This window comes from Limanda limanda, chromosome 2, assembly GCF_963576545.1.
Source record: "Limanda limanda chromosome 2, fLimLim1.1, whole genome shotgun sequence".
Classification (NCBI taxonomy): Eukaryota; Metazoa; Chordata; class Actinopteri; order Pleuronectiformes; family Pleuronectidae; genus Limanda; species Limanda limanda.
The window spans coordinates 4,062,203-4,078,454 of NC_083637.1; the positions used below are offsets into that span (position 1 = coordinate 4,062,203).

Here is a 16,252-nt window from a genome sequence, read left to right on the forward strand (position 1 = left end):
CTCACATGAACACTGAGCTCAATCATATAAATAAGAGTAACCTAGAGCTTCAATCAAATTGAGACCTGAAAGGTCATGACCCAAAATGTTAAATTCATTTTGGAATATTGGCATTTTTGTTCAGAAAAAGGAGTTGGTCAACATGCTCAGATGTTAAAGTGTTCCTCTGGGCCGTTACTATATCTCCTGCAGTGGAGAACATCCTTTCCTCATACATACTATCTTTTAAACTCTGAAACTCTCCTCGTCATGCTTTGCCAGCCGGGGGCTGTTACATATATAATTGTAAATAAATATATAAAAAAAAAATATTGCAAAACTTTGTGCTACAGTATCGATATAATCGCGGGCGCAAAATATCGCGATACTGAACAGAATCGATTTTTTCCCTCACCACTAGTGACAGGTGGTCACATACGATTTTAAATAATACGTAACCAGTCAAGCTCAATTCAGACAGACACAGGTAGTCGATGGGGGAGCAGCTAAATGGCACTGGGCCAATCATTAGTCAGGACAAGAGGAAATCCACTGAACAGCTTCACTCTCCGACAAACTGGAGAATAGTTAAAACGTTTTATTTAGTAGATGAAGAAGTGCAAAGAAATGATCATTCTTTATTTCTTGAAAATGTAATGACATCTAACGATAGACTTTATATGAAACTAGACGTTGATTTCAATGTGAAAGTGCATCAACCATGTATTCTCTCAAATTACCAATAGAGGGCGACTCCAGTGTCTTTTTTTTTTAGAAGTCTATTAGAAAATTACTCTACTACTATGTTTCATATTTATGATCTAGTTTCAAGTCTTCTTCTATGCAGCAGGATGTTCATTCTCTATATTACGTGAAAGACAATAAACAATAAAGCTAAACAACCAAGATGGCGCTGGACAAAACGCCAACCTCAAGGCTTCATACCAACAGCTTATGAGCTAATGGGTGACCTTGCAATGGGCACTTGCATCCGATATGTAACATTTTCTGTGTGCAATTTCATTTGTTGAAAATACAAACTGTTATTTACAGGAGGACCAAAATGAAATAGAAATGTCAAAGATCTGGAGACTTTTCCATCCTGGAGTGAAGTCAACGATGATCATGCATTTGAATACTTCGGTAAATTTCAATGGTTAAAAAATGCAATAAAATAATAATCTTCATGAGATGAAAAGCCTGAACAACCAAATCGCTGACTGTGGTGGTTTCCAGCGATCGAAAATAAGAGATTCAGTGTCGACCCAATGAAACACAAGCTTGTGTGTAACATTGAGTGTTAACGCTAGCAAGGCTGTAAGTGTGTGTCCTTGGTTGTGAGGCATGATCTGCTCTTTCAACATGACAAGCAGGAGCAGTGGAGGAGGACTTCTCTGACACGACAGCGCCGCAGCGGTGATGGATGGGGAGAACGGAGACTGGAGCACGGGCAGATTGTGTTCATAACGCAGTCAAGTAAAAATATAATCGCACATCATGTGGTGGGTGGGGGAGGAGGAGCAGGAGAGAGATTGTTGGAGCAAATGAAGCCATCGATCAAAGTCAGACTGAGACATCACTCTTTGGGTTTCCTGTCACCGCCGCAGCCATGATCCCCGAAGCACCGGAGCAAGAATCAGACGCTTGTACTCGCTGGCTGAGACGACATTTGAAACTAGAAATTCAATTTTGAAAATGATTTTCCGATGTATTTCAGGACATTGTACCACTGTTTTCCACTTTCTGCCTCATTCATTTCTCCCACTCAAAGTTCTGTTTTCCAGAATTACTTTAAAGAGGGAAAAGGGACTTTCTCATGTTTTCACTCCCATTGTTGTGAACACAAAATCTCAAGACGTCCTTGAGGAAAATTCTTCAAATTTGATAAACTGTTCAATTGCAATCAAGGATGAACTGATTGAAACCTGGTGGTCAAAGGTCAAAGTTGCTTCAAATTTGGTAAATGGTCATTTCATTTACCAAAAAGGTCAACTTCATTGTGACCTCATAAAACTCTGTCTTGCTTCTTGAATGTGAAATCTTAAAAACGGCTCGATCTAGGGGATAAAAGGTAAAAGATTAAGGTTTGGACAAGATATCTCAAGTCTGCCTTTAGGGAATATCTTCAAATTTTAGTCAGTTGTAGCTTGGACTCACAGATAAACAGAATAGATTTTAGTGATCAAATGTCAAGTTGACCTCTTATGTAGATTGAAACAGAACAAGTCGGCAGAGGCACACAGCCACAGGCGGTAATTCTGGTTTGTTGTTGTTTTACTATTTCATTCCAGCAAATTCGGTTAATTTCCTTCCCTGAGTTACACACATAAACCTTAATTGGCTTTAATCAGTGAAGTTATTAGGGGGAGAAACAAGTTGTAAGTGGAAGAAAAACCCATTTACATGAAACCCTCAAATGACCCGTTGGAGCTGAAGTGTAGCAGAGAGATGTTTAGCATCAGAGCAGACGAAGGGCGCGCTGCTAATTGCTCATTTCAGGGATAATTGGTGTTTTCCTCCTGCTCAGGCCACAACCTCATTCCTGAAGAGTGGGTTCAATTACCTTCATTGCTCCTTTTGGAAAACGAAAGTAATTGAACAGTCCAAGGTGAAGGATGAGAGGCTGAACCGAGCTGCTACCCTCCCTTAGCATCCTGTTTCCTCATGTTTGTTTATTCTGCTGTAGGATGAGGACCTGCAGTGAGCTGGGAGACCGGTCACAGTCCGGTTGAAACATGCTGTGTATCGTAGAACTCGACCTCCTGGTTTGTCTGTCACCGGTGTATATTTCATTTGATAATATTTGCATGAGGTGTGGAGCAGTGCTGTTGTGTGACATGCAAATATTATGTGCAACCTTTATCAGCTCACACCTTATCATAAGACTACTTTCGATAAGTGTCTATTTCCTGCTTCTATCTCACCGCAGGAGGCTTAAGTCAATGAAAGCGTTAGGTGACCAGACAGAGGTTCAGGATGTGAAGTGAGTGGTGGAGGAAACATACACGTCTCTGTTTACTTTAAATGATCAGATAAACTCATTGGTCAACAGGCTGGTCCCTGTTGGTTGTGTATTCTCACTGATGCAACATTTTATATTATAACTCTAAATAAAAGTATTACTCCAGATGCTGTGGTGGGATTTTGTCTGTTGAGTTCAAGCGCCTAATATTTTGGAAAGAAGTCACATTTTGTATTTAAACCTTTGATCAATTAAGACTATAAGAGCATAGCATGTTTGATACTTTTTTTGAATTATTGCTTAAATGTACTTTCAACTTTCTTTTAGACTTGCTATACAATCTTATTTGGATGTAGTAATTGAATTTCCTCAAAATAAAAACCTTCAATGAAAATCAACGACAACCAGAACAGCACTTATAATAGATAAATGTACAAAAGTCAAGCAGAACCAACACTCATGGATGTCAGTCCCCCAAATGTACCTGATCCTTATTATCAAGATCCATGAGTTATTTCACTGGGAATTTGGTGAAAATGTCAAGAAAACACTCTTGTGGATTTGCCCCTTAATCCAAATTCACACCAAAAGTTAACAGGTGTACTTTATTACTTTCTCCAGTGACTGCTCCTTCCTGCTCAGCTGTTTGTTTTGGCCTGTCCATCAGGGGTCAGCGTGGAGCTAGATATCCAGATCTGCCTCAGACCATGTGACTGCAGTTGCCTGTCCTTTCAGGTTCAGACAGAATTTGTCTTTTGCAGCAGGGTTGCCCAAATGGTTAAATACTAAAAAATCTTCCTGTAACCTGAAGCTTGAAGTCTTTATCTAATTAACCCTTCACAGGCAAGATACACACTGCATGCATTATACTTTCTGCAGAGAGACCTGTTTGGGGAATAATCTGAAAAGGGAATAGGAAGATGAGCTGTCACTCTTCCTTATTATATCCCCTTATTTTGATACTGTTTCCTGGACTGGTGATAAAGGGTTTTTTAATCCACAGGGTCGACCTGCAGCTCTGGGTGTGTTGCTGGTGTAAACACAAGTGATGAAGCAGCATCTCTGCTTCAGATTGACGCCCAGGGGAGTGTGAACTGTCATGTTTGTTCAGCCCACACTCACCTGAGTCCTCTCACCTTTAATGGCAGAGCTTGTTAGCGTCACCTGGGAGCAGGAGCACAGCAGGGCGGGAAGGGGGGGCCGGTTGAATCTGGCACCGCTGAGGAGAACCATGGACATGAGGACAAGTCAGAGGTAAATACAAAAGACTCTTTAATTTAACAGTTAATCCTGCAAAATGAGGAGGAGGAGGAGGAGGAGGAGGAGGAGAGCTCAGTGTGTGTATGCTACGTGACTGCATGTCTGATACTCTGTTCATGAAGGAGCAATGCTGGGATCTGCAGTCTGAAAGTAATTATCTTCTTTATTTGTATGTAAAATTAGCTTTTATTTTGGAATTTGTGATTTATTTTAAAATCAGAAATGTATCAAAAAGTGTCTTAAAAGTAGCAAAAAACTTGAAAAATACAAGTTAGTTAACATTGTCAATAATTGTATGTATAAGCAGAGATTTGCACAAGAAATACTGATTTCAGTTCGATAAAGCAAGAAGTTTGAGGTGTAATCCGGCGAGAATCTGAAATCGAACAATGGGTCCAAGCCTTTGTTGACACTTCACCACTCCTCAGGCGTTGTAGCTTACTAGTTTGGAGTTGAGAGGATCGAAGTACACGGGTTTGATCGTTAACATCCCGAGAACAAATACAAAGTTTGATCCAGTAATCCTTTTCACTTTCTCTTAAGTCTGACTCCAGCTAACTTTGAAACGTAACAATACATGAAGCCATGTAGTGAGAGGAAATGGAAATTCGGCGAGCATTTATCAGGGATCTCATTTTCATAGAGGAACACTCACACACACACAGACTGCCAAATGCACAAAGTAAAACATTCAGGAAAGGAGCCTTCTCAGATGACGCTGGAGATATGAGGCTTATCCTGAGACTTTGATCCGAGTCCAGACGAACTGAACAGCCGGCTCCAGATCCAGATTTCACCTCCGCGACCGACGAGCTTCCTCTCAGATAAAATTCCACACTGACAGAAATACAGAGCTGGAGACTTGATCACCAGACTGAAGTGAAGGTTACAGAGACCAGAACTGGGAACTGGTGTGAGGATCAAGGTCATAGCTGTGGTTCTGTTCTTGCCTCTGAGACAAAAGGCTGAGGGAGTTGATACCGGGAAACAGTTTCTGTTATTTAAACTAAACAAAACTATATGAGGTGGAAAGAAATTCATGTGGAAGCAAAGTTTTATCTTCGGGAAAAGTCTCAAGAAGTTAAAAAGTGCATAACTCACCCCTCTCCAAGTTTCATTATGAGCTGTGTCTCTTTCTCTAAATTCCAAGTGTCGGCCAGTTTCACTGCAAAATGCAGATGGACATAAATCCTCAATGTAAGTAAACATGATTCCACGACTTGTAACATTACTGTATGATTGGCTGGTATCAAATATGATCATATGATCAAATATGAGGTGGAAAGAAATTCATGTTGAAGCAAAGTTTTATCTTCGGGAAAAATTAAAGTCTCAAAAAGTTAAAAAGTGCATAACTCACCCCTCCCCAAGTTTCATTATGAGCTGTGACAGTGTGAAATAAAAGTAAGAGGTTTTGACCCGGTATGACCCGGTTTCTCTTTCTCTAAATTCCAAGTGTCGACCAGTTTCACTTCAAAATGCAGATAGACATAAATCCTCAATGTAAGTAAACATTATTCCACGACTAGTAACATTACTGTATGATTGGCTGATATCAAATATGACTTTTTAAAACAAGCTAAACAGTTTTAGTCTGATGGTAAAAACCGTGTAACAATTGTTGGAGGTTGTTTTATTGTCCCCTCCAAACTTTTGTTTAGTTTTTGTTGGTATAACTGTCGAACAGAGAGAAAATATAAACCTATGGAGGGAGAGGGTAAAACCCGGGGGGGATCTTTTACTCCAAACCATGTTTCCAGATTTAACCGGAGCTCCAGGTTTCACTAAAACTAACTTCACACCCCGGCTTCACCAGTCTCCTGCTGCCTGGGATTTAAAAAACTCCACCTCTGCCCCATTTGATGATGCTGACAGGCTGATATCAATATTTGATAAAAGGCAGACACAGCGTGGGATGAGGGTCTCGGCTCCTCCCACCGCTGGCTGCTGACCTCACGGGGGGGAGGGAGGGTGTGAGGTTGAACATCTCGGGCTGACATGAGATATGAAGGATGTGTTCCGCTCCGTGGATCTAAGTGTAAAACCACAACAAGCCGAGGTGTTCCATTTCACTGACTTACTGCATGAACGCTGTTGTTGAAAACATAACTCGGTCACATGATCATCTGTATGATGAGCGTCTGGACTTTGAGTTTCCCGTCTCGTGAATGAACAGCTCTCCCTCCTGACCTGAATCTGAGAGAGTGTGACCCGACTGTAACCTGAAGCCTGGAAGAGTCCCAGCAAGTTGGGTCAAAAACCACAATCCTATAATAATCAGTTTAACGCTCGTTTCATTAGACATAAATCTATTAGACATCATAACTGTGTATAAAAGGTCAACAGGTCGACCAGATCTTCACCTGCTGTATTATTCCACTGAAAATACAGACATTGTGAGGGACGGAGCCTCACAACGGCTTCATTGCAACACAAGTCTGTTGCCACAGCATCAGCGCAGAACAAATTACCACAAAACATTACAACACAACTGTGTCTACACAACTCCCAGAGTCACAGAGGCCTTGTGAAACGATCCAAAAGAAACTGAACCTATTTAAAGAGATGTGCTGCTTTTCACTGCCTGAGGTAACGCTTTAGTTTTAAGTTTAATTTCCTTCCTCTCTTAATTATTCTCAAAAACACTTGATGAATCATTTTGGTTTATGGTTTATGTAAAATATGGTTAATCGGTGTCAAGGTAAACAAATGGATAGAAAATGTTTTGTTTTTAGCATCCATGTTTTATCCACAAGAGCAGGGGTGTATCCAGGGGTGGAGCCAAGAGGGGAACAGGCCCCGAGCTGAACTCTGATTGGCTCTTGAAGTGCCCATGTTTTTTAATAAAATCAGTCACTTACAAACAATAAATATAACAGCAACAACAATAATAATCATAGTACTTTAATTAATAATATGATTTTCCAAGATGTTTTTCAGAACTTGCTTGAACATGTAATTACTTTCAAAATATATTCAGCCATGTGAGACTTTGCTCAAACCTATGGAGCCAAACCGGAAATGATAAACACTGTATATATTAGTTTTTCTATATTTTTTTTACATTTCCTCACACTTTGCATGTCACTTATTATTACTGTAATATTGCAAATGTCCCCATTGTGGGACTAATGAGGGATTGTGTTATCTTATCTTACTGACATGTGCACCTGAAGTGAATCTGGACAGGTGCATAGATGTTGGTCATATAATGTGACCCCTGCGTGACCCCTGTGTGACCCCTGTGTGACCTCTGCTCGGCTCTCCTGACCTTGTGAAGTGCCCAGTAACCCTAACTAACCCATGTGCAGTGCTCTCTCTCTGGCGCTACCTTCAGGCCAAATGTTTCCCTGCTCTTTCCCTGCAGGTTCATCCAAGCAGCACTTGTCTCTTTAACATCTCATGCGTGCAACTCTGTGTGTCCTGTGGCCTGCAGGGGGGGGGGGGGGGGCTCACAGAGGAGTACCCCCCCCCCTCTCTCTCTCTCTCTCTCTCTCTCTCTCTGCATGACTCCTGTGTTGTTTGGGGGGGGGGCAGCAGGAGGAGGATGTCAGTGAAGCAGCAGTATTAATAAAATCAGTCTTCTCTGCATGCATCCTACAAGCTCCTCCCCCTTTTCTGTCATATTCCCCCCCCATCGTCCGCCTCTGATAAGCAACATAACGGGGGGAGGAGCCTCTCTGGTCTCGGGGCTCCTCCCCCCTCCCAACCCCTTTGGTTTCCCTTCACTTGCCTCCTCCTCACAAACACACACACACACACATACACAGACACACACACACACACTCGGATCCACCACCTCCTCCTGCTTGCTCGCTAGGGAAGGAGGTGATCGCGAGGAAAGGAGGTGATCGCGATAGGAAAGGAGGTGATCGAGAGAGAAGGAGGTGATCGAGGGAGGAAGGAGGTGATCCAGAGGAAAGGAGGGATCGAGAGAGAAGGAGGTGATCCAGAGGAAAGGAGGTGATCCAGAGGAAAGGAGGTGATGAGACAGCAGCGAGGCGGAGGACCGACCCGGGGACAGGGATAGAGAAGACGGAAGAGGAGGAAGGAGGAGGAGGAAGAGGAAAAGGAGGAGGAGGAGGAGGAGGCGACAGCGGCTCGTAAACACGACAGAGAAACGGCGAATAGGACGGAAGACAGCGGCGATCACCACCACCCCCCCACACACACCCCCCTCCTACACACACACAAACACACACAGCCCCGTGTCCCTCCTCCCTCCTCCTCCTTATCATCATCATCCCTCCATCTCCATCCTCTTCCTCGCCGTCTCCTCCCTGCTTCACCACCGGATCACTGGATGTGTTTTTTCTGCTCCTCGGGGCTTTCCGTAGGATAAACACCGGAGAGGACAGGGGGGGGGGGTGAGGGAGGGAGGCTGAGACACCACCAGCACCAGCAGCACCGGGAGGATCCAACGGGTAGGTCCGGCTTGGGACGCCTCTGATCCGGCAGATAGCACCGGAGGACACCGGGTAGCACCGGAGGACAGGGGGGTAGGAGAGGACTAGGAGATGCCCGGGGAGTGAGCGTGCTGGTCGGGGACACACGGAGCAGGACCCCGGCCCCCTGGTGGTTCTCATCACCTCCAGCTCCATCATGGCTTAGCGGCTCCTGCACCAAAATCCACCCGACTCCACATCAGCTCTCATCCGCCATGGACCTCTAGATATCTGACCCGGGCACAGATGGGTAAGAGGAGATGCTGTGTGTGTGTGTGTGTGTGTTGTTGTGTGTTTGTGTGTTTGTGCAATGCCGGGATATGAAGGTTAGGGAAGGGGGGGTGGTGGAGGCTTGTGACGTGAAGACCCTTGTCATTGCACGTACAGAATCAAACTGCATTTTAAGGGTGTTCAAAGCAAATGGCAGATACACAGATATACTAGGGAGGGAAGCTCATGTCTTCTCAGGAGACTCACTTCTGCTCTGTTGTGTGTTTTTTTTGGGGGGGGGTGTGTGCTACAAGATTTGACCTGGACCCTCCATGACTTCAGGTCAAGCTCAAACCTGTTTGGTGTTCAAGTTTCCTGCATCGTGCACAGTTATCGGTTTTGATGTTGCGCTTGAGTTTTTCCGGGGATTGTGGCCCCTTCCAGTTCCTCACCACCTGACCTTCGACCCCTGAGCTGAAGCCGGCGTTCGGCCTCGTTCCGGCTTCATCTCGCCACCCACAGGAAAGGGCCCATGCAGCTTCCTGTCACCTCACTGCGTCTGAATCCCCAAGCCCCCCCAGGCGGGTGTCTTCTGTATGCAGCCACTGCAAGCCACGCTGACAAAACCCATCTTCATCTCCCATCTAGTCAAACCCAAAACCCATCTTCATCTCCCCTCTAGTCAAACCCAAAACCCATCTTCATCTCCCATCTAGTCAAACCCAAAACCCATCTTCATCTCCCCTCTAGTCAAACCCAAAACCCATCTTCATCTCCCATCAGGTCAAACCCAAAACCCATCTTCATCTCCCATCTAGTCAAACCCAAAACCCATCTTCATCTCCCCTCTAGTCAAACCCAAAACCCATCTTCATCTCCCCTCTAGTCAAACCCAAAACCCATCTTCATCTCATCTTCATCTCCCATCTAGTCAAACCCAAAACCCATCTTCATCTCCCATCTAGTCAAACCAAAACCCATCTTCATCTCCCATCTAGTCAAACCCAAAACCCATCTTCATCTCCCATCTAGTCAAACCCAAAACCCATCTTCATCTCCCATCTAGTCAAACCCAAAACCCATCTTCATCTCCCATTCAGTGAAACCCAAAACCCATCTTCATCTCCCATCTAGTCAAACCCAAAACCCATCTTCATCTCCCATCTAGTCAAACCAAAACCCATCTTCATCTCCCATCAGGTCAAACCCAAAACCCATCTTCATCTCCCATCTAGTCAAACCCAAAACCCATCTTCATCTCCCATCTAGTCAAACCCAAAACCCATCTTCATCTCCCATCTAGTCAAACCAAAACCCATCTTCATCTCCCATCTAGTCAAACCCAAAACCCATCTTCATCTCCCATTCAGTGAAACCCAAAACCCATCTTCATCTCCCATCTAGTCAAACCCAAAACCCATCTTCATCTCCCATCTAGTCAAACCCAAAACCCATCTTCATCTCCCATCTAGTCAAACCCAAAACCCATCTTCATCTCCCATTCAGTGAAACCCAAAACCCATCTTCATCTCCCATCTAGTCAAACCCAAAACCCATCTTCATCTCCCATCTAGTCAAACCAAAACCCATCTTCATCTCCCATCAGGTCAAACCCAAAACCCATCTTCATCTCCCATCTAGTCAAACCCAAAACCCATCTTCATCTCATCTTCTTCTCCCATCTAGTCAAACCCAAAACCCATCTTCATCTCATCTTCATCTCCCATCTAGTCAAACCCAAAACCCATCTTCATCTACCCTCTAGTCAAACCCAAAACCCATCTTCATCTCATCTTCATCTCCCATCAGGTCAAACCCAAAACCCATCTTCATCTCCCATCTAGTCAAACCCAAAACCCATCTTCATCTCATCTTCTCCCATCTAGTCAAACCCAAAACCCATCTTCATCTCATCTTCATCTCCCATCTAGTCAAACCCAAAACCCATCTTCATCTCCCCTCTAGTCAAACCCAAAACCCATCTTCATCTCATCTTCATCTCCCATCAGGTCAAACCCAAAACCCATCTTCATCTCACATCAGGTCAAACCAAAACCCATCTTCATCTCCCATCTAGTCAAACCAAAACCCAACGCCATCGCCTACACCCAGATGGGTCTGAGAATTTGGGCTTGAGTTAAGTGCAAATGTTGGATTTGGACAGCGAACACAAGCCTTTGTGTGTTTCTTCCCCTGACATGTTGCCGTTGAGCATTGTTATTAATCAGCATAGCTCCATGAGGAGTGGCCCAGAGATGCAGCAGCAGGTCCCAGGTGTGATTCAAAGTGTAGACAAGGGAATCACTGATGAGCAGGTTCAGTCTGCTCATCAGGACGAATCCAGCTCCTCAAAGATGGGCTGATTGTCAAATCGTCTCAGGTTTTTCTAAAGGAAAGTTTAGTAGAACACGGACGAGAGCATGGATCCAAGGGGTCGAAGGTCACATAGTCCCAATCAGAGAGCAACAGAATGAGCATAGAGGCAACTCTGTGAAGGACACGCCTGGTGTTTGAGTTTTAGAAAAGCTACTTTTGGGGAAGTAAAGAATCGTTGCCGGCTTGTTTCGGTTTTAAATCTCTGGTGTTACATTTCCGTCTGTACGGGCATAAACAGAAACAAGGATGTAGACACACAACTACTACTGCTTATTGTTTCAGTCCAATCACAAGGTATATTTCTTTATATTTCTATATCTTTATAAATACCGTAGGCTAAGATAACCTCTAGCCAAACATCTTTAGTTTGCAATGGCATAGATTCAGACTTTTTACCGACACAACCCTATGAACTTCCAGGTATTGACGGGTAAATAGCCGTAGCCTTTCATATCATGCAAAGTTACGTATATCATGCAAAATCATGCAAAATCATATCATGCAAAATCACTGACGCCTGAGTTTCCTGCGTGGTCACAGAAAGGCCAACTCTTCTATTGGCTATCTGGAAAGGGTTCATAAAAATATGCCTGAGTAAAAGAGGAGTAAGTGAAGTGAATGTGCAGCTGCAGATTGAAGATTGAGACAGGATACCACCGTGTCTGAACGTAAAACCAAAGGAAAAGGGAGAGAACAGATAGCGGAGGAGAGGATGGAGTGATAGAGAGGTGTTATCCTGTCATCTGTCTGAAAGGGTGTTCGTCCAGATCCCAGAGATCCACCTGAGGCCCACAGCTGACGCTCACTTCTTCTGCCAGGTTTGATTAGGAACCCACTCCTGTGATTTCCTCTCCTCTCTCACAGACACTCTCAGTTTCACTATCATGTTGCTTTATCAACATGACACAAAAACACATGTTGCAAAAGACGACAAAAACAAGAGGAGATGCAGAGTATAAAACAGAATGACCATAGAAGAAGAGATTGATAATTAGCTGTAGTTATTTTACTTTATCAGAAATAACCTGAACAAGCGGGACACTGAAAGTAACCGATTTCACATAACATCACATTTAAATATCAATAATTAACAGAAGCATTATGTTTTTCTTAGTTCTTGTTTTGGAGCAGTAACTTCCTGGAGTCCCAGCCAAGAATTAATCAACCGTTAAATCGTGAATTCATCAAACTGTTCCACCTCAGCTTTTGTGTTTACTGGTCTGATAAGAAAGTCAATCATTTCATCTAAGTCCTGACAAGAATGTAAACAGTTTCCAAACTACAAACCCATTCCTGTAGAGCAACGACATTATTTCATATTTGTCTGTTTTCGTTTTGCACCAGTAGATTGAAACTGAGATTGTTTGTTTTTCTCTAGAAACAGAAAAAGGAGGTTTTGAAGATTTTTAAAAGCTTGAATCTCATTTTGTTCCAATATTTTTTGTAGTTTTTAAATTGGATGTCTGTTGACAGTGGTTTCAGTTTTAAATGATGTGAGAATGAATGTGGAAAAAGTGATGAACTATACCTCATTAATTGAATCTATCTTTAGGTGTTTCATTGATGCACAGCCTTTTCCACTCATCGATTCTTTCCTGCTCTCGTCCTCTCACTCCGCTCTTTCATTCTATCGCTTCTTCAACGGCCCAGAGGCTGCTTCATGTTTCCAGAGGTGATGTGGGAACACAGAGATCAGCCGTCTCTTCCTCTGCCCACAGCTTCCTGTTTTGGAGACTTTCCCTCTACAACGTGTTTTCTGAGGAAATCAGATGTTAGCTGCGTGTGAGTCACCCCCCCCACACGGTCAAATCAAAGCAAACCGTCACATCCCGAATGTTTGTTAACCCGTGGACGGGAGAAGGGAATCCTTTCTCTCAACTCTGGCTCCAGGAGGTGAAAACAGTGCTTTCACAAATGGAGGCCTTTTGGCTTTTCTTAGTCAAACAGATTGTGTTTCGTAAGATTTGAGAATGTACAAACGTCGGCAGGAAGTTACCACAAACCGAGCTTGTTGTGATAAGCAGATTGATGCAGACATCTGATGTCCTGTTGTGTGTTTGTGTGTGTGTGTGTGTGTTTGTGTGTTTGTCTTAACACCAGTGCAAGGCAGCCAAGGGCAGAAAACACATTTTTGCGTTCTTTAGGAAAAGAGGATACCTGGGAACCAGTGACTATTGTTGAACACTTTTGCTGTAAATTGAGCAGACTTTATGTTACAAGTCAAAAACAATAAAATCACAAGAAAGAACATTTCCTCAAAAACCAGGTCAGAAAACACATGTTTTATGAAGCTGGTTTGTTCCCAGGATGCATATTTATCTCATAACTTCTTTCATCATTTCCTTTCATGCGGATTCTGAAAGGTTCTGGTCTCAAGCTGCAGCAGCTGTAGAAACAGATCCCGGTTACAGTTACTTGTTTATCTGCAAAGCTGTTGTCAGACTCAAAATGGAGAAGCGGCACAATACGCTTTTCAGAGATTGCAAAGGTTGGACGGCTCACAGTTCCAGGGACTGTGGATCACCTGTGTCCCTGCACGGAAAGTGGAGCAAAGGTTGAGTGGAGCCGAGCGATGTGGGAGGCCGTGTTTGTCCCAGCAGCTTGGGTTACTTCCTGCCTCGGGAGGTCTCGGGTATTAATATGCTCTCTATTCCGTTGGATGGCTGCGGCGGGACAAAGGGATGTTTTCACTGCCGAGACAAGGAGGCAAAAAACCCTGGTGAGCGCGAAAGTAATTACTAGACATAGCTCAGCGGAGAGAGTGAAAGGAGAAGAAGAGGAAAGCTGCAGCATCATGAGACACTGGGAGAAACAGAGATTCAGTTTCTCTTCTCCTTTCTACGCCTCATGCCTCTGCCTTCCCTCCGCTGACCTGGATCACACAGTCCAGCCAATCTCCACGTGCATCATCATCATCACCGCTGTGTGTGTAACAGGAAGTCCAACCAGCGGCGTGCTAACCCCCCCCGACGGGGTTACCTACGGCTGAGCACAGCCTGCCGCTGCCGGGGGAATTAAGCTGTGTTCCACCTCTGATCTGGCATCTGTAGACACACACACACACACACACACACACACACACACACACACACACACACACACACACACACACACACACACACACACATGGATCGCCGGGCTTCTGGCTGTGCTCACGCTGTTCCTGGAAAGAGAGAGAGTCAGACACACCCATGCATCTCTTTCATTTTTCATGACATCTATTCCATGCAGCGTGTATATATATATATATATCATTCCACCTGACTTATCGGTCTTCCCGGTGAAGTTCTCAATTTCTTTTTCCCCTGCCGAGACATCTCAAGTCAGCGAGCTCTATATATATATACCTGCGTTAAGAGAACACCCCCCCGCCCACACAGGCTGCAGATGCTGTGTAGCGGAGGATGGAGGTAGAGGAAGAAAGAAGGGAAGAGGTTTCAGAAAACGCACATCCCCTCTTGCCTCCGGGGTTCGGTGTTCAGAGCCCTCATTAGTGGGTCGGAGGCGTTTGATGGTTTGATGGCTCCGTACGCCAACAGCTCAAAGTCCCCCCCCCCCCCCCACCCGACACTAACCTGCTGTTGCCCGACAAGCTGCGCAGACAAAAAAAATCATCCCCAAAGCTCCACACATGAAAGGTGGCACTCGGCTGCTCTACTTTGACTTTGAAACTCACGTGTTTTCCCGACTGTGAAGCTGGGATTTTGTGTTTCAGGAGCAGAGAGAACATAACCCAGTTCTCTGAGAGGGAGTCAATGCACAGATAATGTTCCCGGTGTCAGAGGTGTGTGTGGAGACACTCACTGCTCCTGACAGGCGGTTTGACAGTGATGCTTATTTATACAAACTGGAAACTTCTCTCATTAGTTTCACTTCTGATTGACGACAGGCTGATGAAAGACGTGTTGATGCCACAGGCGGCCTCTGCAGCTGGGTTCACCCCCCGACTCCGCGTGGATATATTTAGACTGTCATCTATCCATCCTCCAATGCTATTTAATCAGAATCAGAATCAGAAAGGATTTATTGCCAAGTAGGTTTACGCCTACCTGGAATTTTCTTTGGTAAATAGGTGCATACATTTAAAGGGACTCTTACCTTTGTTGCATTTGAGAATTACAGCACATTCAAATCATCCCGCCTTCCTCCAATGCCCCACCCCCTCGTTCCCATCCGCGGTGTTTTATTTAAGAAACTTTATTTACACAAGCAGACTTACAACCATCCCGGTGTTTTAATTTTTTTGAAGAAACTTTATTTACAAGCAGACTTACAACCTACTGCCTCCGCGCACGCACGTGAGTTTTTGTTTACCAAAGCAATGGATTCGGATTCAGAAGCACCGGTAAGTTATATACATTTACATTCACATATATATTTTTCAGTTCAATGGTTATTTGCACCATCGCTACGGTCGCTACTCGCTACTGTCTGCCGTGGAATCAAAACAAACCCTCTAGTTGAGGACACGCCTTGATGACGCGGGCCCGAATGCGCCACAAGAAGCAGACGGAAAACCTGCATGTCCATGCAGCAAACAGACAGGTCTGTCGGCCAATAAGGTCCTTCGGTCCGAAGAATTTTATTGGTTGAAGTTTTCACTAAATATTATGAGAGTGAAATAATTGTTTGTTTTTACTCCTGGTGGGTCTGTCTTGCATTTTAGAGTGTCATTACCTTATTAATACCAATTTAACCTTATCCACAAAAAGTGTAAAAATGCAACAAAGGTGAGAGTCCCTTTAACATAAAGCATAAAACCCAATAAGTTCTTCACATATGAAAGAAATAACTGTATATAAGACAAAACAAAAATATATACAAGATATAAAAATTTAAATAAAGAGTAAAATGCAAAACAGGAGAGAAATGTGGATGTGCAATATGCAATATACTGTTATGTGTGTTAATGTTACACAGAATTGATTCATTCATTGATTCATTAATTATCAGATTAAGACTAGTAGGAAAGCATAACCTGTATTCTTACGAGTTATTGAACCCTAACTCACTAAATTCC

At 43.9% G+C, this 16,252-nt stretch overlaps 1 protein-coding gene across 1 annotated transcript in view; it reads left to right on the forward strand.

The window, feature by feature from the left end:
• Positions 1-8,841: 8,841 nt before the first annotated feature.
• mgat3b (beta-1,4-mannosyl-glycoprotein 4-beta-N-acetylglucosaminyltransferase b) overlaps positions 8,842-16,252 on the forward strand; it is a 54,336-nt gene continuing 46,925 nt past the window's right edge. Inside the window, exon 1 of the mRNA XM_061066932.1 lies at positions 8,842-8,896. The gene's annotated coding sequence lies outside the window, so the exon portion shown is untranslated. The remainder of the gene's footprint in view (positions 8,897-16,252) is intronic.